The sequence below is a fragment of the Cebus imitator genome, unplaced genomic scaffold (genome assembly GCF_001604975.1).
Source record: "Cebus imitator isolate Cc_AM_T3 unplaced genomic scaffold, Cebus_imitator-1.0 Scaffold59, whole genome shotgun sequence".
In the NCBI taxonomy this organism is placed as follows: domain Eukaryota; kingdom Metazoa; phylum Chordata; class Mammalia; order Primates; family Cebidae; genus Cebus; species Cebus imitator.
This window is the reverse complement of record NW_016107374.1, coordinates 6,035,680-6,060,794: the sequence shown is the minus strand read 5'-3', so window position 1 is coordinate 6,060,794 and position 25,115 is coordinate 6,035,680. Positions and strand designations below refer to the sequence as shown.

Sequence of the window (25,115 nt, the reverse complement as noted above, 5' to 3'; positions counted from 1 at the left end):
CACTCAGCCTAGTTTCCCTGGCCTGGCAAGTTCTCTGCATCAACCCAGTATGGCGCCTTCGGGATCCCCACCCTCGGTTCCCATTCAGAGGTGAAGTTGGAACCGGCAGCTGTAATAAGAACTCCCATTTGGGAAAAAGAAAGACTGAAACAGAAGTTGCTGGTCTCTGCAGGGATGAAATCCCACTTGGGGGGACCTTGTGAAGACCCCTGCCTTTATCATGGCAGGGGGGACGTTTCTTGCATAAGTCCTCACTGCTCTCTGGGAGGAACTCCCTGACCTCTGGGAAGTTCTTCCTCAAGTCCCCTCCGCCCTGGTCCCTTCAGAAGTGAGTGTCGGGTGCATCCTGCCTGGGTACTGCCCGACTTTCAAATTCCACTTCCTGTTGGGTGCAGGTTTAGGGGCCTATCCAAGGCTTTTATTTACTTGCTTGTACAACAAGCTTGTGATTCCTCTGGCAATGAGTCCCTCTAAAGTTTGACAGGCTACTAACCTGTTGGTGCCTGTAATCGTAGCCAGCGTTCTTTTCCAGAACTTTCTAGCCTTTTTGTTGGTTTTTTTTTTTTTTTTTGAGACCAAGTTTTGCTCTTATTGCCCAGGCTGGAATGCAGTGGTGCAATCTTGGCTCACTGCAACCTGCGTTTCCTGGCTTAAGTGATTCTCCTGCCTCAGCCACCCGAGGAGCTGGGATTACAGGCACACACCACCACACAGGGCTAATTTTGTGTTTTTGGTAGAGACTGGGTTTCCCCATTTGATTAGGCTGGTCACAATCTCCTGACCTCAGGTGATCCACCTGCCAAAGTGCTGATTACAGGTGTTTAATGGGCCTTTGTTGTTCAGTGATTTTCTTTTCTGTTATTGAAACGGAGCCTCACTCTGTCGCCAGGCTAGAGAGCAGTGGCACAATCTCAGCTCATTGCAGCCTTCAACTCCCGGGTTCAAGCGATTCTCCTGCCTCACCCTCCTGAGTAGCTGGGATTACAGTTGCATGCCACCACACCCAGCTAATTTTTGTATTTTTAGTAGAAATGGGTTTCACCATGTTGGCCAGGATGGTCTTGATCTCATGACCTTGTGTTTTGCCCGCCTCAGCCTCCCAAAGTGCTAGGATTACAGGCGTGAGCCACCATACCTGGCCTTTTTTTTCTTTTTCTTTTTTTGAGACAGAGTCTTGCTCTGTCACCCAGGCTGGAGTGCAGCGGTGTGATTTCAGCTCACTGCAACCTCCACTTCCTGGGTTCAAGCAATTCTTGTGTCTCAGCCTCCTGAGTAGCTGGGATTACAGGTGTGCACCACCACTTCCAGCTAAGTTTTGTATTTTTAGTAGACAGAGTTTCGCCATGTTGACCAGGCTTGTCACGAACTCCTGGCCTCAAGTGATCCACCTGCTTCGGCCTCCCAAAGTGCTGAGATTACAGGCGTGAGCCACTGGTGTGGCCAGTGTTCATTCTCATCTCGTTGTTGTGCAGAAGCAGTGGCCTTTTGCACATGGGACACCTCGGATTTCAGTCTCTTTTCCATTTTAGTTCTCAAACCAGCGCATTTTTGCTTCACTCCTGTTTTTCTTTCCCACAAAGTAGGTATAATTATATCATTTTACTTAATTAAAATGTTTTCGTTAAGTAGAATAGTAATAATTATAATATCTGTCTGGGTGCAGTGGCTCACACCTGTAATCCCAGAACTTTGGGAGACTGAGGTGGGAGGATCGCGTGATGCCAGGAGTTTGAGCAGTTTCCCTGGTGATAAATGGCAAAGAGCAATCTACGTTCCTTGTATTCCTTGTCTCTTTTGGCTGCTTTCTCTAGACTGGCTGCAGGGCTAGTGGTTCCACCCTGCAAATTGAAAGCAACAATTTTACCAAGTCTGACCCCAAATAGAGTTCTTCAGCGTTTCGGCCTCTGGGAGGCATTTCCTTGCCACTTGACTGCCAGGCTAACACCATAGAGTTTAGGGTTTTGATACAGTGGGGCCCCTCTCGATGGTTTTGTTTTTATTATTAAGCTTAAAGTGGGCTAATATTTCCATAGGAAGTTCTACTTTCTATTTGGCTGTGCAATTGAGAAAAACCCTGAGAACAGTGATTCAGGTTTCTGGGAGTGGGAAGAGCTGCACGTCATTTAGTAAACGCAGGGAAGGAAGTTGCACAGAATACAGAAAGGAGAAATTTTGGGAGAAGGAGCTGGGCAGTCTCATTGTAGAATCCTTGCATGGTTAGAATTTCCAGCTGGGCACAGTGGCTTTGATAATCCCAACACTTTGGAAGGCCAAGGTGGGAGGATTGCTTGAGGTTAGGAGTTTGAGATCAGCCTGGGCAATATGGCAAGGCTCCCATCTCTACAAAAAAATTAAAAATTACCCAGGTGTGATAGCTTACGCCTGTAGTCCTAGCTCTTCCTAGGAGGCTGAGGCAAGAGGATTGCTTGAGGTTAAAGCTACAGTGAGCCGTGATGGCGCCACTGCACTCCAGCCTGGGTGACAGAGCAAGACTATCTCAAAAGAGAAAAGGAAAAGAGAAAGAAAGAATTTCCACCTACTTGTTTTGGGCAGGGTGAGACAGAGTCTCACTATGTCACCAGGCTGGAATGCAGTGGCACGATCTTGGCTCACTGCAGCCTCTGCCTCCTGGGCTCTTGTGTCTCAGCCACCCAAGTAGCTAGGACTACCAGTGCATGCCACCACACCCGACTAGTTTTGTATTTTTAGTTACTGTGAATAGTGCTGCTGTGAGCATGCCATGAAATGATTTTATTTTTATTTTTACTTTTTAATTTGTTTTGAGATGCAGTCTCACTCTGTCGCCCAGGCTTGAGTGCCGTGGCACGATCTTGGCTCACTGCAGCCTCTGTTTCCTGGGTTCATTTGATTCTCTTGCCTCAGCCTCCTAGGTAGCTGGGATTACAGGTGTGCACCACCACGCCTGGCTAATTTTTCTTTTTCTTTTTCTTTTCTTTTTTTTTTTTTGAGGTGGAGTCTTGCTCTGTTGCCCAGGCGAGAGTGCAGAGGCATGATGTTAGCTCACTGCAACCTCTGCCTCCTGGGTTCAAGCGATTCTCCTGTCTCAGCTTCCAGAGTAGCTGGGATTATAGGCGCACATCATCATGCCCAGCTTATTTTTGTGGTTTTAGTAGAGATAGGATTTTGCCATGTTGGCCAGGTTGAACTTGAACTCCTGACCTCAGGTGATCTGCCCGCATCAGCATCCCAAAGTGCTAGGGTACAGGCATGAGCCACTGTGCACGTGGCCTAATTTTTAGTAAAGACGGAGTTTCACACCTTGGCCAGGCTGGTCTCAAACTCCTGACCTCAAGTGATCCACCCACCTCGGCCTCCCAGAGCTGGGATTACAGGCATGTGCCACCGTGCCTGGCTCCATGAAATGTTAATACCACAGATAAACTGTACAACTGCTTATGTACTCTGTGTGTGTGTGTGTGTGTGTGTGTGTGTGTGTTTTATACATTAAAAGCATAAATACACATACTTTTTTTCATTCCCCCAAGAACAAATTTTTGTCCCTTGGGGGCGATATTGCCCCAGTGAAAACGCAAGCTCCACCTGGGCAGTAGTATTGCGAACAGCTGCTCTGTTTTTGCTCACTGGTTGATGATTGGTGTCTAATCTTTGAGCTCCTTTTTATGGGCCCACCTTTCTTTGTGCCAGGAGCTGTAGTAAATGCAGACATACACTTCTGTCACTTACAAGGGCTAAAATGTATGTTCTAAAGACATTTTTGATATGTAATCGTTGCTTGTTGTATTGACTTGACCCACCCAGATCTCCTAAAATCTGTTCCTAAAAACAAAGGTCCGTTATAGTGGCTCATGCTTGTAATCCCAGCACTTTGGGAGGCTGAGGCAGGCAGATTGCCTGAGGTCAGGAGTTCAAGGCCAACATGGTGAAACCCCCCGCCTCTACTAAAAATACAAAAAATTAGCTGGGCATGGTGGTGGGCACCTGTAATCCCAGCTACTGGGGAGGCTGAAGCAGGGAGAATCGCTTGAACACGGGAGGTGGATGTTGCAGTGAGCCAAGATCATACCATTGCACTCCAGCCTGGGCAACAGAGAAAGACTCCATAAAAAAAAAAAAAAAGCCCAAGCAGAAAAAAAAAAAAAAAAAAAAAAAAAAAAAAAAAAAAAAAAAACAAAAAAAAAACAAAAAAACACCAACAAATGAAAAAAAAACCCTGGTTAGTTTGAGAATTATTTGCCTCTTATGAAAGTGGGATAGGCTGGCCATGGTGAATCATGCTTGTAATCCCAACACTTTGGGAAGCTGAGGCAGGCGAATCACCTGAGGTCAGGATTTCAAGACCAGCCTGGCTAATGTGGTGAAACCCCATCTCTACTAAAAATACAAAAATTAGCTGGGTATGGTGGCATGTGCCTGTAGTCCCAGCTACTTGGGAGGCTGAGACGGGAGAATTGCCTGAACCCAGGAGGTGGAGGTTGCAGTGAGCCAAGCTTGTGCTTCCAACCTGGGAGACAAAGCAAGACTCTGTCTCAAAAAAAAAGAAAAGAAGAGAAAAGAAAGAAAGTGCAGTTGTAAGACATCCTAGGTAATGACTACTTTTGGATGGAACTGTTTACTCAATAGTTGCCTCAAGATGTGAGAATTGAGCCAGGCACAGTGGCTCACACCTGTAACTCCAATGCTTTGGGAGGCCGAGGCAAGTCATGTTCACTTGAGACTGGGAGTTCGAGACCAGCCTGGGCAATATAGTGAGACCCCCATCTCTACAAAAAATTTAAAAACTAGCCAGGTGTGGTGGCAGCCACCTGTAATCCCAGCTATTCAGGAGCTGAGGCAGGAGGGAGGATTGCTTGAGCCCAGGAGTTTGAGGCACAGCGAGCCATGATCACACCACTGCATTCCAGCCTAGGCAGCACAGCAAGAAAAAAAACAAAAAAGATTAGAGAATTTGAAAGCCCTTTAACTATCAACTGCTAGAGCGTTCATTCCTCATATGTTATATATTCAAGTAAGAAGGCCCAGAGAGGTTAAGAGACTTGATTTGGCCAATGTCTGAGACCTGGGCCCCAGGCTGAGTCTTTGGCTATGAACACAGGGGTGTTTCTGTTGCTCCAGATTGTTTCCTCTGTAGGGTTTTCTTGTCCTATAGAAAATGTCTCCCTAAATATCATCCTTTAATGATTCCAAGCCTGTTCTTTTTTTTTTTTTTTCCCAGATAGGTCTTGCTCTGTCACCCAGGCAGGAGTGCAGTGGCACGATCATGGCTCACTGCAGCCTCCAACTCCTGGGTTGAAGCAAGCCTTCTGCCTCATCCTCCTGAGGAGCGTGGGGCCACAGACATGTGCCACCCTGCCAGGCTACTTTTTAAATTTTTTGTAAACATGGAGTTTCACCAGGTTTCTCAGGCTGGTCTCAAACTCCTGGACTCAAATGATCCACCAGCCTCAGCCTCCCAAAATGCTAGGATTACAGACGTGAGCCACCATGCCCTGCCAAGCCTTGCCGTTTCTCCTCACTAACTGTACATGCAGCCTCCTGGCCAGCTTCTTGTCACTCACATTTGCTTTGAAGAAGGAAAGCGAGGAAGTGTTATCCTTCACCATCTCTTAGTGTTTGGGAAAAGCCTATTCTAAGCCTACAAAGACTTCTAAAGGAAGTTGCTTCTGAAAATACGATTTCCTCTGAAGCCAGGATGGCACACTTTTTCTGTAAAGGGCCAGACAGTGCGTATTTTGGGCTTTGTGGGCCATATGGTTTCTGTTGCAATGACTCAGCTCTGTCATTGTGGCGGGAAAGCAGCCATAGGCAGTATGAGTGAGCGTGGCTGTGTTCTTAAACCTTTGTGTCCAGAGCCAGGCCGTGGACTGCGTTAGGCCTACAGGCTGTAGTGTTCTCACCCCTACTGTGAAGTTCATTTACACGGTGCTTTTTTAACAGATGTCTAAGCAACATCAAAACATTGAAAACAAAATAGGGTAATGGAAACCAAGATACCCACCAAGGCTCACCAGTTGTTCTGTTTAATCTCCCGCTCAGTGTATGTGCACTTTTCCCCAGAACCATTCGAACATGTCCAAGCAGCTTGAAACTTCTTCCTAAGTATTTCAGCATATATCCTAAGAACAGGGCCACTTCTCTACATGAACACAGTATCAATCATGCCTAAGAAAATTAATAGTAATGCTAAAAGTACATCCTAAATATGACGAAATTGGATATTGACCATCAACCAGTTTTATAGAAACTTATAGCATTTCGATTTTCTGAATACCACCCTGCCCATAGCTGGAATCAATAGGGTAGAAGTTGTCAAAGAAAAAGGCAGTTAAGACTGGGCGCTGTGGCTCACGCCTGTAATCCCAGCGCTTCGGGAGGCTGAGGCAGGTGGATCACCTGAGGTCGGGAGTTTGAGACCAGCCTGTCCAACATGATAAAAACCCACCTCTACTAAAAATACAAAAATAGCTGGACATGGTGGCGCATGCCTGTAAACCCAGGTATTTGGGAGGCTCAGGCAAAGAAAAGAAAGAAAGGAGAGAGAGAGAGGAAGGAAGGAAGGAAGGAGGGAGGGAGGGAGGGAGGGAGGGAGGGAAGGGAGGAGAGAAGGAAAGAAAAAGACAGTTAAAACACTAAATCCATTTGCCTGAGGCAAACACTGTAACTGCCTGACAAAATACCTGCTGTTTCAGGTAAGCTGGGTTCCAAAATGTTCTCTTGCTACAGGTAAAACATTCAGTAGAAACTTTTTTTTCTTTTAATTTGAGATAGGGTCTCGTTCTGTTGCCCAGGCTGGGGTATGGTGGTATAATCTCGGCTTACTGCAGCCTTGACTTCCTGACTCAGGTGATTCTCCACCTCAGCCTCCCAAGTAGCTGGGACACCGAGGTGCACCACCATGCCTGGCCAATATTTTGTATTTTTTGTAGAGATGGGGTTTTCACCATGTTGCCCCGGCTAGTCTCAAACTCCTGAGCTCAAGCAGTCGTCCTGCCTTGGCCTCCCAAAGTGCTGGGATTACAGGCATGAACCCTTGTGCCCAGCTAGAAACAATGTCTTTAAAGGCTTTGCTTTAACAGGGAGGCAGGTCATCCTTGAAGGAACGGATCGCTCACACTTTTTAATCAAAGTTCAGCGGGAGCCCGCAGAATCAGCAGCGTCCCAGTCTTCCTTAGGTCAGTACTGGCTCCTTTATCCTCTAGCCTCACAGAGTTGGGCAGACTAGGGGGATGGCAGAGTTCACTTATAAAGGCCCATATGCAATCTTGTGGTTTCCTTATTTTATTTTTAGGAGACACGATCTCACTCTGTTGCCCAGGCTGGAGTGCGGTGGCATGATCATAGCTCATTACAACCTTGACCTCCTGGGCTCACGTGATCCTCCCGCCTCAGCCTCCCAAGTACCTGGAACTACAGGTCTCTGCCATCTCACTCAGCTAATTTTTATTTATTATTATGATTATTTTTTTTTAAGACGGGTTTCACATTGTTGGTCAGGCTGGTCTTGAACTCCCGACCTCAGGTAATCCGCCCGCCTTGGCCTCCAAAGTGCTTGGATTACAGGCGTGAGCCACCGCACCCAGCCTATTTATTATCATTAAAAGAAATTTTTTTTTTGAGATGGAGTTTCGTTCTTATTACCCAGGCTGAAGTGCAGTGGCATGATCTCGGCTCACTGCAACCTCCACTTCCCGGGTTCAAGTGATTTTCCTGCCTCAACCTCCTGAGTAGCTGAGATTACTGGCATGTGCCACCATGCCCGGCTAATTTTGTATATTTAGTAGAGATGAGGTTTCACTATGTTAATCAGGCTGGTCTCGAAATCGTGACCTCAGATGATCCACCCACCTCAGCTTCCCAAAGTGCTAGGATTACAGGCATGAGCCATCAGGCCTGGCTATCTGTTTATTTTTGTAGAGACAAGATCTTGCTATGTTGCCCAGGCTGGTCTTAAACTCCTGAGCTCAAGCAATCCTCCCACCTTGGCCTCCCCAAATGCTGGGATTATAGGCATGAGCCACCATCCTGGGCCTTATTTTTTTAATTAGTGACATCTAAGACCTTGACTCAACATACTGTATTGGCTGAGAGAAATGATTTGGACTGAGGTATAAGAATAGCCCATCTAAGTTTGCTCTGGGGCTGTGATTTATTTCTGTATGGGACAGGATTATACTCAGCAACTTCATCTGCAAAGAACATAATGGTCTCTTCTGCGCCTGCCTCATGCTGTGAATGAGCCAGTGATGCACTAACATGTTGAAATTTTCATGATCTCACCCCTAAGCCTACCTGTCCTTTAAGCTTCGGCCCTTCTCAGACCACTCAGGATGTGTAGCCATTGGTATGGATGCCAACAGCTGTTTCTTAGAAGGAGCAAGCCAAGGCTGGGCGTGGTGGTTCATGCCTGTAATCTACCCACTTTGAGTGGATCTTTTGGAGCTCAAGAGTTCGAGACCAGCCTAGGCAACATGGCAAAACCCCATCTCCACAAAAAAACACAAAAATTAGCTGGGTGTGGTGGCATATGCCTGTGGTCCCAGCTACTGAGGAGGCTGAGGCTGGAGAATCGTTTGAACCCAGAAAGTGGAGGTTACAGCGAGCTGAGATTGCACCATTGCAGTTCAGCCTGAGTGACAGAGTGAGACTCTGTCTCAAAAAACAAGCCAGCCAGCTACGCCTCTCATATGCCCTGATGAATGCTATTGAACACCATTCTCCTACTTCTAGACTCAGGGGTTTTGTTTTTTTCTGAGCACTGGATAACAGAAACATAGATATCATACTCCTCCAAGGCATTTGTCTTGGAGAGATCAGAGTCTATTTTTTTTCTTTTTTCTTTTTTTTTTTTTTGAGATGGAGCCTTACTCTGTTGCCCAGGCTGGAGTGGAGTGGCTCAATCTCAGCTCACTGCAACTTCTGCCTCCCAGGTTCAAGCAGTCTCTTCTGCCTCAGCCTCCCAAGTAGCTGGGACTACAGGCATGTGCCTGGCTAGTTTTTCTATTTTTAGTAGAGTTGGGGTTTCACCATATTGGCCAGGCTGGTCTTGAACTCCTGATCTCAGGCAATCCGCCTGCCTCGGCCTCTGGAAGTGCTGGGATTACAGATGTGAGCCACCACGCCCGGCCCGAGACCAGACTCTTATAAGGGCAGGAGATACTGCATGCCGGGGCCTAGCTGAGGCTGTTCCTGAAACCTTCAGCTTAGCTCCTTCGCATTTGACTCCAGTTGGGCCAGAGGTCTCTCAGCCTGTGTGGCTGGCTCAGCGTGGGGCCGCAGGTCTCTACAATGGTGGGTCTGTTCTGCCTTCAGGACCCATACTTCAAAATATGGGAAACACCATCAGCAGCTGTAGAACCAAACGTAGCTCTCAAGTGCGAAATAATCTCATTCAGGTGGTGGGTGACTTGGAATCGAGGTGGCAGGGGTGTCACGGAGTAGCCATTTAGACCACAGCAGCTTGGGGGAACAAGGAGCTCATCCACCCCCATATGTGTGGGTCTGTCACTCCAGTGAGGCTGCTGCTTTAGGGAAGGTCTTGCTTTTGTTTCTCACAAACCTCAGAGGCATGTCAGTTACCACCTCCTAAGGTCAGTATTCATGCCCTGCTCCTGCCTCAGCTGGAGAGGCTGACATAATCGGCAGGGACATAATCGGCAGGCAAACGCTTTGGGAATGTCAGATGAAGTCACCTTTACCTTTCTGTGACAAGACACCCTTTGCCAAAAAGCACAAACATTCTACTCTGTGTAAAGCTTATGCTGCTCTGACCCCTTATTCTGTGCCAGCCACGTGTACCTGGAATTCTCCACTTTACAGCTGAGGAAACCAAGGCCCAGAGAAGTTGAGTAACTTGCCCAAGACAGCACAGCTACTAACAAGGCCCAGATCCCAACCCAGCTCGGCCTGACTCCAAAACCCAAGCTGCTTTTTGCATCTCTCCTGATTGAGTTTGCTTTAATCCTCATCTCCCTGGACACAGCTAGGATAAGGTAGTCCTCCCCTGTAGATGTCTGTGGTTTTCAGTGATCTTGCTTATCACAGAGCTGCAGCAGGTACAGTTTGGCTGAGTTGTGAAACTCAGAGGGGTAAACTCAGGGCAAACTTTGTTCCGTTGTGTCAGGGCATGATATATTTGTGTGAATACTTTCATTTTGCCTTTCCAGGAATTAGAAGCTGTTAGAGGGCCACCTGTTAAATTCTTAGTTTCTCACGGCAGTGATTCAGTCATATATGTATGTGTGTGTCTGTATTTATCAACAGCTAACATAGATATGTGACATATATAACTTTTATGTGTAACAATTTATATATTATATACATGTATATACATATACACATGTAACATATATAACAGTACGTTTTGTAACACATTACACACATGTTATGCACATGATGTGTTGTACATGTGATGTGTAAATAGCATTACACATGTATAACATGCATGTGGATGTTACAGTTGTCATGCATATAGCATGTCACGTGCATATCACAAATATAAATGTGCATATAGCATTTATATTACATATGTTGTATATGTCACATGTTCTACACACAACATACACATATTGCATATGTCATAACAAATGTCCAACATATATTACATATATGTTCTGCATACACATTGCACCATGTTTTGTGTAATGTGTATATAATGCATGTATGTCATGTGCATATTACAAATGTTCTGCAGGTAACATCACATATATTACATATGTTGTGCATGTAGCATATAGCCTATATTGTGCATATGAAATGCATGTCATGCCTCTGACAGGCAAAACATGCATATGACTTGTGGCATGTCATCTTGACAAGTTTTGTATCATTTTTGTGACATGACATGTTTGTGACATGACATTACTTCATGACATGCATGTGCTTTATGACATGCATGTGACTTCCAACATGCCATGACATACATTGCATAAACATGCTTGCAACATGTGCACAAAATGCATACACTATATGTGAAAACTTGCAACATTCTAGTGACATCTGTGTGTCATGTAATGCTTATGACATGCTAATGACGTCGCATGCCAATGACGTGCTTAGTACAGGAGGCATTCTTCTGAATTGTGCCAAGCTAACATGCTAACTACATATGACATTCTTGCAAAATGTGACAGGATGGAAACAAGTGACGTGACAGGTGATGTGACAGTGATAGGTGACATGTGAGAGTGATGGGTGGCAGTGACAGTTGAGTCACAGGTAACAGGTTGAGAGTGAAGGTGACATGGTCAGCTGACATTGACATGTAACCGGTAACAGTGACAGGTGACATGAGTCACAGATGACAGGTGGATAGTGACAGATGAGTGATGGGACATGTAACAGGTGACAATGACATGTGACAGTGACAGGTAATGTGACGTGACAGGTAATGTGACGTGACATGACAGGTGACCGTGACATGGCAGGTGATGTGACAGGTGACGTGACTGAAATGTGACATGACAGTGACATGCAGTGATGTGACAGTGACAGAGGTGACAAGTGACATGGCAGTGACAGGTGATATGATGGGTGATATGTAACAGGTAATGAGTGACAAGTGATGTGACAGTGATGTGGTGACATGACATGATAGTGGCAGTGATGTGATTGGTGACACATAGGTGACATGATCATGACTGGTGACAGGTAAGATGTGAGTGGTGAGAGTGACAGGTGAGTGGATGACTGGTGACAGGTGACATGCGCCTATTACATGACAAGTACATGCCCAGTGCATGCTGCTGACATACTAAAATATGCTTCATGCCATGGCCATGCCTATTACATGCCACTGACATGAAAAGAAATTACTTATATGCCCATCACATGCTATGGTCATGCCTGTTACATGCTACCAACCTGCAGACATGATTGTATGCCCATTATGTGCTATGGTCATGTCTGTTATATGCCACTAACATGCCTATTGCATACTAGTGACGAGAAAACACAGCTATTATGTGCCTATAATATGCCTCTTACATGCCATCAACATGCAAATGTATGCCTATTAGTGCCATGATCATGCCTTTAACATACCAGGGATATGTGATGACATGCCTATGACATGTTATTGTCATATCTATTTCTATGCCACTGACATGTTAAGATATGCATATCACATGCCAATGACAGGCTATTATGTTACCGCTACTGACTTTTAACCATACATTTCACATGCTTATTACACACTATGGTCATGCTTGTTTTGGGCTATAATCATGTCTACTACATGCTAATGACATGCTTTCTACATGCTACTGACATGCTAGAACATGCTGATTCCATACCCATTGCATCCTATGTCTATGCATATTACATGCCACTGACATGGCTATTGCATGCTAGCTGTATTTGAAAATGTGGCTATTGCATGCTAGGGACATTTGAGGATGTGCATTGCATGCTATGGTCATGTCTATTACATGCCATGGACATGCCATCAACGTGCTAAGACATGCCTCACAATACAACATGTGTGCCTTTTACAAGTTCATTACACACCAAATACATGTTTGGACATGCTTATTTTATGTTGTGTTCACACTTTTTATATTCATTGCCATGCACATTACATGCCACTTATGTTAAGACATGCTCACTACATGCCAATTACATGTCACTATCATGTATATCACATGCTACCTGCATTCTCATACTTGTATGCTGCATTTGTTTAAATGGCATGGGCGTGCTTTTTTATGCTGTAATACCTATTGTATGCTAAGGGATGCTTGTTATGTGCTGCTAACATGATAGGACATGCCAGTTATATGCCTATGGTCATGCCTATAACATGTCACTGACATGCTACATTTTTACTGTGTACTTATTACGTTATGGTCATGCCTGTTACATGCCTATTATACACCAAGTATGCGTGTGACATGCTAAGGATTTCTCACGTGTGTATGCCAAGGACATGTAATGCACTAAGTACCTATGACATGGAGAATGTGCCTATTTAGACATGCCTGTGACATGTTATGTGCAAAGGACATGCCTATTACAAGCTGACAACGTGCTTATTGCATGCTGAAAATATGGTAAGAAAATGCTAAGGACATGGCAGGTGATAGGTTGCAGTGACATGTGACAATTACAGGTGACAGTGACAGGAGACAGATGACAGTGATATGACATGTGACAGTGACTGATGACCATATAATAGGTCACATGTGACTTGTGACAGTGCAGGAGACAATGACGTGTGAGGACAGTGCTATTTGACAATGACAAGTCACATGTGACATTTGACTGGTGACTCACATGATAGTGACAGATGACAGTAACATTACATGTGACATGACTGGTGACAGTGACATGTGGCATTTGGCTGGTGACACAAGTGACAGTGCCATTTGACAGGTGACATGCTAACATGTTAACATGCATCATTGACAGAATGTTGCCCAACATACACATTACATGCTAATGGCATGTATGTCACATGTTAAGGACATGCCAGTTACATTATAAGGACATGTCTCTTACATGCGAGGAACCTGTAACATGCTTATTACAGGTTGAAGCCATGGCAATTACATGCTAATGGACTGTCTTTTACACATTAAACATGTGCTTATATGGCCTTGCCAATGATGTGACATACCAATGATGTGACATCCTTCTTACATGCCAATAACATGCTAAGGACATGCCAATGACCTGTGGTGTGTTAGTGATATGACAGTGACAGGTGTTAGGGCATGTGAGTGATGTCACGTGACAGGCAACAGGTGATAGTGACATGTGACAAGCAACAGGTGATTCAGGTGATAGGTGACATGCAGCAGGTGACTGACAGGCAACAGGTGACAATGACATGTGACATGACAATGACAGGTGACATGCAACAGTGACAGATGACATGCAACAATGACAGGTGACGTAATGGTGACGTGACAGTTTATGCATAATGCCATATACTGATACCTAACATTTCTTCTGCAGCTAGGTCTTCCATAGTCTTTCTCTTAATTACTCATTGAAATCGTTGAGCACTATTTACCATTTGTTAATCACTTTAGTTCAGTCCCCCACTCCCCAGCTTGGAGCTGGGGGTGGACGTATTGCTGCTAAACAGAAGGGCTGGTTCCGGGTCTTCAATGTGTAGGTTTGTAATGTGTGGAGTGGCAGCCCTGAAGTGAGCCATGCAGGAGTGGGCAGAAGGCCGCTGACAGTACTGTGTACCCAGTAATAGAGACAAACAGATGGCCAGGGTGAGGGAGAGCGAGGGGACAATGTTTTGTAGTTTAGTTTAGAGATGCTGCGAATTGTCACTGTCTAGGCAAGACACATTCGGCATGAGTCACCCTCGGTCTAGGCTGCACAGCCACCCCAGGCGAATAGCATCTCTAATCTTAAAAGCTCATTAAGCTTGGCTCTCTGCACGCTGCCTGGAAAAGCCTCTGTTGAACAGGGAGCACCAAGGGTGGGAGGAAGGAGCCAGCGGCTGCACGAGATGGCCCAGGTGTCCCGCCAGCTGGTCGCACACCCAGGCTCTTCCCCACCAAGGAAGAGCACGTGTTCCTATTTGGGAAAGAGAGAGAGGAGAGTGGTAATTTTCCATTTTCCTTTCCTGAGTGAGTCATAAGAAAGCAAAATGTGTTCCCAGCTTGTGTTACTACTTCTGTTGCGGCTGGGCCGCACAGATCGAAGGCTGGGGGAGATGTCTCCCCTCCCAACCCCTTCATCCATTCTTTTCAAGATGCTCTTCCCTCTCCCCACTTCAGAAGCCTCATGTCTGCCTAGAGCCCGCTGGTTTGCCTGGAGATGGTCTGTTGTCCTTTCATTTTGAATTCAAATGCTCCTGCCTCTTGGTGGCCCAGTGAGGTCTGGGCTTCAGAATGGGATGTGAGGTGTCTGGCCTTGCCTCACTGCCTTGGTGGAATGTGCCACCAACCCACAAGAACACAGCAGGCCAGGAGAGGGGCCTGCGCTTCAGAAATATTGCCTTGGGGCTATTGTTTATAGACCAAACCTCGACTCTCCTGCTGCTCACGGATCAGGACCAGCTATGCCCGCATAGGCCTAGAACCATCCAGGTTGTGAGCAACTTGCCATTTCCACATTGGTGTCTGTTTCCCACACCCGAGGAGGTTGACTCACTGAGTGGACTGGCAGGGCCTTAGGAAGGAAATCAGTTATTTGGCCTCACACTCTGGCAAGGGCCCTAAGGGAATCTGTTGAGTTCCTGAACGTAGATAAAACTCCTTCTCGTTCCCCATCAAAATGATCCCTGGGGCTCACCCCTTCTCTCACCCTTCAAGGTTCACCCATCGCCTTCTCCTTCTCTACGGACCACCCTGGACCTCTGTGCCTCCCCACTGCCACCACCCTGGTCCAAGCCCCCACTGTCTCTTACCTTGGCAGGTTCACCTGCCTGACTTCCCTTCACCCGCCCGCCCCTGGGCCGTCGCATAGGCTGTTTCCTTTGCCCGGTTCTCACTCTACCTACATTTACATTTGCTGAGCTTCTACCATGTGCATAGCAGTATGCTGGGTGCATGGAACGTAAAAAAGACACCCAGGCTATGTAGCCATGTGGGGCATGTAACAGTAATGTAGTCATACTGTATTAGTCTGTTCTCATGCTGCTAATAAAGACATGCCAAGACTGGATAACTAACAAAGGAAAGAGGTTTAACAGACAACAGTTCCACATGGCGGGGGAGGCCTCACAATCATGGCAGAAGACAAAGGAAGAGCAAAGGGATGTCTTACGTGGCGGCAGGCAAGAGAGCTTGTGCAGGGAACTCCCATTCATAAAACCTTCAGATCTTGTGAGGCGTATTCACTGCCACGACAGCAGTATGGGGGGAACTGCCTTCATGATTCAGTTGTCTCCACCTGGCCCTGCCCTTGACATGGAGATCATTGCAATTCAGGGCGAGAGGTTGGCGGGGACACAGCCAGACCGTATCACACATCTACATCTACCACACGCTGTGAGCCCAGCACGTGGCAGGCGCTGCACACACATACCTCTCATCCTCCCAGCAGCCCGGCCGGGTAAGTGCTGCTGTGTTATTCTCATGTTAGAGACACGGGAATTAAGGGCCAGAGAAAGGCAGCTCAGATAACGGGAACGATGGTGGAAACACACGACCTCTCTGGGTTTAGTGCAGTGTTGTTGTTGTTGTTTTTATTTTTCTATCAGCAGCAATCACACCTCGGACAAACCTCATCGGCTACTTATACTGCCACTGCGCAAAACTAGTGCAATGCTTCTCAAAGTCTCTTCCTCGACCAACTGCCACAGGATCACCTGAGAACTTGTCAGAAATGCAGATTCTGAACCCAGACCCACCGAATCCGAAGCTCTGGTGCTGGAGCTCAGTGACATGTATTTTAATAAGCCCCCCCACCAAGGGCTTCTGAGACACACACTCAAGTTTGGGAACCATGAGTCATGAGGGATTTTTTTTTTAATTTATTTTATTGCATTTTAGGTTTTGGGGTACATGTGAAGAACATGCAAGATTGTTGCATAGGTACACACGTGGCAGTGTGATTTGCTGCCTTCCTCCCCATCGCCTATATCTGGCATTTCTCCCCATGCTATCTCTCCCCAACTCCCCACCCCCCACTGACCCTCCCCTATTTCCCCCCAACAGACTTCAGAAGGCGGGTAGTAAGAAACTTCTGTGAACTAAAAGAACGTGTTCTAACCCAATGCAAAGAAACTAAGAACCTTGAAAAAAGATTTGACGAAATGCTGATGAGGGATTTTATATACAAGTGGTTTGGAGATTGATTTGTCAGCATGGGGTACTGGTGTCCTTAAAGGTTTTCTATTTTTAAAAATGTTTTAAAACCAATTAGAGTGCTAACAAGATGATAGTGAGATTGTGAACCCTAATTATTTATGAGATTTCAGGGCCCTTTCCCCTCCACGTAGGGTGGTACTCTAAAGCCTAGATTCCCTAGGTCAGATGACAGGGACACTGTGTTGCCCTGGTGGCCTCCCGGGCTCAGGTGATCCTCTTGCCTCAGTCTCCATAGTCGCGAGGACTACAGGTGAGCACACCACACTCGGCTCTCAACGGCTTTTGTGAAAGATTATTCAGGGGATACTTTATAGGTTATTTTTTATTTTATTTTATTTTATTTATTTATTTATTTATTATTTATTTTGAGATGGAGTCTCGCTCTTTTGCCCAGACTGGAGTGCAGTGGCATGATCTCGGCTCTCTGCAACCTCCACCTCCCTGGTTCAAGCGATTTTCCTGCCTCAGTGTCGCTAGCAGCTGGGACTACAGGGACTCACCACCATGCCCAGCTAATTTTTGTATTTTTAGTAGAGACACGGTTTCACCATATTGGCCAGGTTGGTCTCGAACCCGTGTCCTGGTAATCTACCCACCTCAGCCTCCCAAAGTGCTGGGATTACAGGCATGAGCCACTGCACCCAGCCAATTATTTTTATTTTTATTTTATTTTTGAAATGGAGTCATCTGACTCTGTTGCTCAGGCTGCAGTACAGTGGCGCTATCTCCGCTCACTGCAACCTCCACCTCCTGGGTTCAAGCAATTCTCCTGCCTCAGCCTCCCAAGTAGCTGGGACTACAGGCACATGCCACCATGCCCTGCTAATTTTTGTGTTTTTAGTAGAGATGGAGTTTCATCATATTGAACAGGCTGGTTTTGAACTCCTGACCTCAGGTGATCTGCCCACCTCAGCCTCCGAAAGTGCTGGGATTACAGGTGTGAGCCCCCATGCCTGGCAACAAATAGAATATTAATTGAAAAAAAAAAAAAAAAAGACCAGGCACAGTGGCTCTTGCCTGTAATCCCACCTCTAGGAGGCGCAGGTGGGTGGATCATGAGGTCAGGAATTCAACACCAGCCTGGCCAATATGATGAAACTCCATCTCTTCTAAAAATACAAAAATTAGCCCGATATGATGGCCGGCGCCTGCAGTCCCAGCTACTCAGGAGGCTGAGGCAGGAGAATTGCTTCAACCCAGGAGGCGGAGGTTACAGTGAGGCAAGACCACACCATTGCACTCCAGCCTAGGCGACAGAGGGAGACTCCATCCCCCAAAAAAAATTCTATTTGTTACAAATACAAATTTGAAACACCAATTCTTCCCTAACACTTTGTGTTGAACTTATGAATATCCCTATTTTGTTTATAAACAGACTGTAGTTTACAATCATTTTTAAGGTTTTTGTTTGTTTGTTTTGTTTTTGTTTTTATTTTTGAGATGGAGTTTCACTTTTGTTGCCCAGGCCGGAGTGCAATGGCAGAGTCTCGGCTCACAGCAACCTCCGTCTCCCGGGTTCAACCTGTTCTCCTGCCTCAGCCTCCCAAGTAGCTGGGATTACAGACATGCACCACCATGCCTGGCTAATTTTGTATTTTTAGTAGAGATGGGGTTTCTCCATGTTGGTTAGGCTGGTCTTGAACTCCTGACCTCAGGTGATCTGCCTGCTTCGTCCTCCCAAAGTACTGCAATTACAGGCATGAGCCCACCATGCCCGGCCTTTAAGGTTTTTTTGAAGCCACTTAAATTAATTCCCTTAAATACTTTAAGTGCACTTATGTATTTAATATATTTGATTTCTTCTTAAGTACTTTGTTATGAATTTTTATACATCTAATAAATTGAACTTTTAAATACGCAAATGTTAAGTTATCTTAAAGAGTGATGTTCTGTTTATAGACTTAATATTAAGTTCTCACATAACTTCCAGGTTAAAATCTGGCCGACACAACAATGTTAATAGGCTTAACACTACTGAACTGCATACTTGAAAATGGTTAAGATGGTCAATTTTATGTTATGTATATTTTACCACAATTTACAAAAATATCTGATCATAATTGATTACTCAATTGATTTGAAATTGGAATCACAAGCCTTTTCTGTTAGATGATGCCAAATTCTCTTAAACATCTCAGACCGTTAAAATATAAAGTATGCCAATATACGTAGATTACTTTTCAATATAATACAGGACCAAAAAAAAAAAGGCAACTATGACTTTGCATTACTTCATCCTTTCTGTACTTAAGGCTAAACCTTCTGGATTTAAAGACTCTGACTAAGGAAAACACCGTGCACTCCTGAGAGACTTGGCAGTGCCCACCAAGTACAGAATGCAGCAAATTGCTATTTAGCCAGGAAGGAAGAATTGATTTTTTTCAAGGGCCTCAGCTGAACCCTAATTATAGTCACTGTGCTGATGGCAGATACCAGGGCTCCTTCTCCTCCATGTGGGATAGCACTCTTAAAGCCCAGGTTCCCTGGCTCTGATGACAGAAATCCTAATTCTTCCCCATTGTGAATCTCAGGCCTCCCTTTTCCTCTTAGCCTCACCAGTGAGTGTGCCATCTCCCTTTACCGCTTCCTTCTCTCCTGAATTCTTCCCCTGCCACCTCCGCTAAGGACATGACCCATATAGATATCTTTCCATAGCAGCAGCTGATGCTGCAGCCCCACCTTCTTGTTATTTTTTTTTTTTTAATTTTCAGACAGAGTCTTGCTCTGTTGGTCAGGCCTGAGTGCAGTGGCGCGATCTCGGCTCCCTGCAATCTCCGCCTCCCCGGTTCGAGGGATTGTCCTGCTCCAGCCTCCTGAGTAGCTGGGATTACAGTCACGTGCCACCACGCCCTGCTAGTTTTGGTATTTTTGTTAGAGACAGGATTTCACCATGTTGGTCAGGCTGGTCTCAAACTCCCGACCTCAGGATCTGCCACCTCAGCCTCCCAAAGTGCTGGGATTACAGGTGTGAGCCACCACGCCTGGCCTTTGTGAGTCTTCTCTTGTAGCATTTCAGAGAAGGAAAAGGCTGCTGTGAGTTGAGGACAGTAGCAAGTTTTCAAAAAGGAGAATTTAAAAACTGGCCTTTGTAGGATGCGCCAACAGGAGGTGGGGAAGGTTGTGAGGTGAAGGGAATTCATTCTAGTCTTATGAATAAATTACTAGTCCAGGTGCACTGTTTGCTGTCCCCTGCCTCCTTTTTTCTTTTTGAGATGGAGTCTGGGTCTGTCCCCCAGGCTGGAGTGCAGTGGCGCAATATTAGCTCACTGCAACCTTTGCCTCCCGGGTTCAAGTGATTCTCCTGCCTCAGCCTCCCAAGCAGCTGGGATGCCTACCACCATGCCTGGCTAATTTTCTTTTCCTTTTTCTTTTTTTTTTTTTTTTGAGACGGAGTCTTGCTCTGTTGTCCAGGCTGGAGTGCAGTGGCACGATCTCGGCTCACTGCAACCTCTGCCTCCTGGGTTCAAGTAATTCCCCTGCCTCAGCCTCCCGAGTAGCTGGGGTTATAGGCACCCACCACTCCCGGGTATTTTTTATATTTTTAGTAGAGACAGGGTTTCACCATATTGGCCAGGCTAGTCTCGAACTCCTGACCTCAGGTGATCCACCTGCCTTGGTCTCCCCAAGTGCTGGGATTACAGGTGTGAGCCACCACGCCCGGCCTCCCCTGCCTTCTAAGCAGGCTGCACCCTTCTGTTGATCGCATCTCATTGGAGCGTCTCCTCTCACCTTGTCTGGTAGGGGCCTGGCAAGGAAGTGTGAACACCAGAAATGGAGCTCTCCTATTCCTGACTCCCTCCTGGAACCAGCAAGTCACCTCCAGGCCCCCAGAGGCACTGGCCCTCCTGTGAATTCAACCAAGCGTGGTGTCCCATAACAAATATGGAGAACGCCACCAGATGGTGCTTTTCTACGCCAAGTGAGTGGCTCCACAATGACTAGGGACGGGAGGGTGGTGAGGGGGAGGCGGAGAAACGTCAGATTCAGCAGTTACCCTCCTGGGACACCTGCTTAGGGGAGGATATCGGAAGAACCCTAACATCCATCAGTGGGATTACGGGGACATTTATGCACATAAACAACCAACTCAAGTCACCGGAGGGTCTGTGCCAAAAATGAAGTTTTGAGAAGTCCCCGAGGTGACCTGGAGGGAGATGTGAGCGCTCCCAGCCTTGGCACATCTTAGAGCTCAGCTGGTCTTGGAGGGGGCCTGTCTTATCCAGGAGGCTGATGGGACCAACCCCCATGGGGCCAGAGAAAATGTGGGAGAGGATGCCTTTATAGAAGCTCATGTCCTTTTTTTTTTGAGACAGAGTCTTGCTCTGTCACACAGGCTGGAGTGCAGTGGTGCGATCTCAGCTCACTGCAACCTCTGCCTCCCAGGTTCAAGCGATTCTCATGCCCCAGCCTTCGGAATAGCTGGGATTACAAGCACACACTACCAACCTGGCTAAGTTTTGTATTTTTAGTAGAGACAGGGTCTCTGTGTTGCCCAGTCTGATCTTGAACTCCTGGCCTTAAGCAATCCACTCGCCTCTGCCTCCCGAAGTGCTGGGATTACAGGTGTGAGCCACCGCGGCCTGCCTAAAAGCTCATGCCCTTTAATCGTCATACTATTCTACAGGGTCATGTTGTTACTATAAATTCATTTTATTGATGAAGCTGAGGCTCAGTGAGGGGGCACTGAGCTGTCCACGGTCTCAAGATGGTGGAGGAGGACGGCAGAGAAGGGTGGCACCCCCAGCAGGGTCCAGGGGGTGATTTTCTTCCTGGTCACAGGTTCCCACAGGTAGGAAGCCCCACTAGTCTTGATTGTGCCTGATCCCTCCCCATGCTCTAGGGGGCAGCAGAGTTTTATAATTGACCGTGAGATTCCCAGTGGACTAGACTAGGGTTCAAGTCCTGCTTTGGCTACTAACAGGGCAGGTGAATGAGGCCAGTCATTTAACCTGGGGGAAGGGGTCTCTATTTCCTGTGGATGAAATGGAGATAAAGGTCTCTCCTGGGAGAGTGCTTCTTAAGAACATGTTGGAAATAGATGCTCAGTGCTGCAAAGAAAAATTAGCACTGAGACAAAGGATTTTTCAGCAACGCAATTTTTACTTCCCAGACTGCAGGAAGGGTACCCTCACTAGCCATGTTGCCATGAGAGTACAGAGAACAAAGGAAAACACACAAATTTATCTCTTACGCATTTGGGTCGTCCTTACTGGTGTGTCTGATCTCTGTTGGCTGGAGCTAGACCCCACAGTCTACACTAAAACCCGATTGGCTAACAACTTAAAACTTTTCTAAACAGGTAAAAGCAATGGAGAGCTGAGGCATGCCTGTGAGCACGTCCAGCACAGATATCTTGGTTAAAGTACAAGCACATACGATATACCATGTGCCTGTAAGCATGGCGTGTCTAACAGCTACATAGCATAGGGCTTAACAGAGTTATTAACACACTTATTCTTTTACAATAAAGGAAACTTTAAAAGGGAACTTTACTTCCCACAGGACATCAGTAGCAACAGTAAGATAGTGGCATACACCCAGACAGCTGCTGGCTTGTGCTGTTCTAAGCACTTTTTGTGTTTCAGTTCTTTTCTCCTTTGCCACACCCCAGGGCTGTTGCAACTCTCATTGCCCTCGTCTTGTAGATGCAGTCATGGAGGCAAAGAGAAGCAAAGCGACTTTCCCGAGCGCACACAGTTAGGAAGTGGCAGAGCCAGGATTTGAACCCAGGTCGTCCAGCTGCTCTGGAACTGCCTGTGAACATGCTTGGCGCCCAGCACGCATCTGGACCGGCAGCACCCATGGATGGAAGCGTCCGTTCCTGAGATCATAACAGCATTTACGGGGCTCCCCGGGAGGGAGGTGTGCCCACTGCTGAGGCCCTTGGAACATCTTGCATAAAAGAAAGAAGTTCTTAGCCAGCAGCTCTGCACACTACAAGTTTCTATGTTATTTATAAAGAGGCTGCTGAAGTCGAGAGACTTCTAACAGGCGGAGGTATGTTTTTGAGACTAAGAATAGTGGCTGAGGCCTGACAGGAGGCGCTTTCTGGTGACATCAGAGCATCCCAGGCTTGCTTCCAGCAGCAGCAGCAGTTTGGAGGGAGTGTGGCTTTTCTCTTGGCTCAGCCACAGCCGCTGGTTCACCCTGGTTCACTGGGGTGCCTCACCCTGGTTGCTCCCAAGAGGGGGCCTTCAGCCTGGGCGCTGAGGCCGGTGTAAGACAGGGATGGGTGACCCCCAACGAGCAGGCTTTAGCTGGAGTCTAGAGGTCTGTAACTGCCACTTCCCTCTCCCACTGTTTCCTGAGGAACGGCCATCTGGCCTGACCAGTAGGATGGGGACAAAGAGCAGAGGCCTGCAGGAGAGGGGCTGGGAAGTCCCTGGGCGGCCCTTGGATTTAGATCCCTTTCTCAGCAATGGGGGACTGGGAAGTCCCTGGGCAGCCCTTGGATTTAGATCCCTTTCTCAGCAGTAGGGGGCAGAGTATTTTGCCATCCTGCTCACCCAACCTCACCATCACCTGGGGGCTTCTAACAGGTCCTGACCCCAGAGCCCCCACCCCTGCCTGCAGCACCAGAGGCTCCAGGAGAATCTTATGCACATCACAGTCGTAGAACTCTAGAACTCTTTTTTTTTTTTTTCCTTTTTTTTGAGATGGAGTTTACTCTTGTCGCCTAGGCTAGAGTGCAGTGGTGCAATCTTGGCTCACTGCAACCTCCACCTCCTGGATTCAAGTGATTGTCCTGCCCCAGCCTCCCGAGTAGTTGGAATTACAGATGTGCATCACCATACCCACTAGTTGTATTTTTAGCAGAGACGGGGTTTCGCCATGTTGGCCAGGCTAGTCTCGAACTCCTGACCTCAGGTGATCCACAAGCCTCGGCCTCCCAAAGTGCTGGGATTACAGGTGTAAGCCACCACACCCGGCCTAGAACTCTTGTAATCTACAAGAAGGAGGACTTCAACCCAGAACGTGCCCCAAACCCCAACAGGTGACCATTGGCTTTTTTCTGGGGTGGAAATAAATTCTGGGGATAGAGTATAAAGATTAAGTCAAACCAAGGTTAAATCGTGGTCCCTACCAGGAGCCGTGAGCTTTCAGTGGAGATATTAGAGGGATGTGGGGTGGGGGTTCAGGGAGGAAGGAAAGGGTAGCAGTTTAAATAGGATAACTTAAAATGCTGTTTCAAATTTGTATAGCCATTGTGGAAACCAGCGTGGAGGTTCCCCAAAAAATTAAAAATAGAACTATCATAGGATCCAGCATTTCCACTTCTGGGTTTCTACCCAAAGGAAATGAAATCAGTATCTTGAATGGATATCTACACTTCCATGTTGATTGCAGTATCATTCACGGTAGCCAAGATAAACAACATAAGTGTCCATCAACAGATGAATTGATAGAGAAAATGTAAAACACATATATAGGAATATTATTCAGCCTTTAAAAAGAGGGAGATCCTTGGCCGGATGCAGTGGTCATGCCCATAATCCCAGCACTTTGGGAGGCCAAGACAGGTGGATCACCTGAAGTCAAGAGTTTGAGACCAGCCTGGCCAACATGGAGAAACCCTGTCTCTCCTAAAAATACAAAAGTTAGGCCAGGTGGTGGCTCACACCTGTAATCCCAGCACTTTGGGAGGCCGAGGCGGGGGATCACAAGGTCAGCAGTTCGAGACAAGTCTGGCTAACATGGTGAAACCCCGTCTCTACTAAAAATACAAAAATTACCCAGCATGGTGGCAGGTGCCTGTAGTCCCAGCTACCCGGGAAGCCGAGGCAGGAGAATTACTTCAACCCAGGAGGTAGAGGTTGTAGTGAGCCGAGACTGCGCCATTGTACTCTAGCCTGGGTGGCAGAGTGAGACTCCATCTCAAAAAAAAAAAAAATACAAAAGTTAGCTGTGTATGATGGTAAACACCTGTAGTCCCAGCTACTCGGGAGGATGAGGCAGGAGAATCGTTTGAAGCTGGAAGGCGGAGGTGGCAGTGAGCCAAGATCATGCCACTACACTGCAGCCTGGGTGACAGAGTGAGACAAATAAATAAATAAATACAGCAGTGATACTGCCCTTCCCATCCCTCAGCCTTCATTCACGTAGGGTCTGGGTGTGGCCTGAGCATCAGGTGTTGTATGCACTCCCCAGGTGGTTCTAATGTGCTGCCAAGTTCAAGAACTGCCGCTCTGGTTCATTCTGCACCTGGGCTCTCTCCGTACTGCAGCAGACAGAGGGCTCTCATTTCCTGAGTCCTCCAGAAAGAGACTTAGTCTCATGTTGCTGCTTCTAAATATATATGCATCTCGAGAAAATTCTATTCTCCTTGACTTCTGAATGTCAAACTGATCCAAATCCATGGGCCAT

At 46.8% G+C, this 25,115-nt stretch overlaps 1 long non-coding RNA gene across 1 annotated transcript in view; it reads right to left on the bottom strand.

The window, feature by feature from the left end:
- The window catches only part of LOC108305038, a 39,581-nt gene that overhangs the window by 194 nt on the left and 14,272 nt on the right, over positions 1-25,115 (bottom strand). The window lies entirely within an intron of this gene.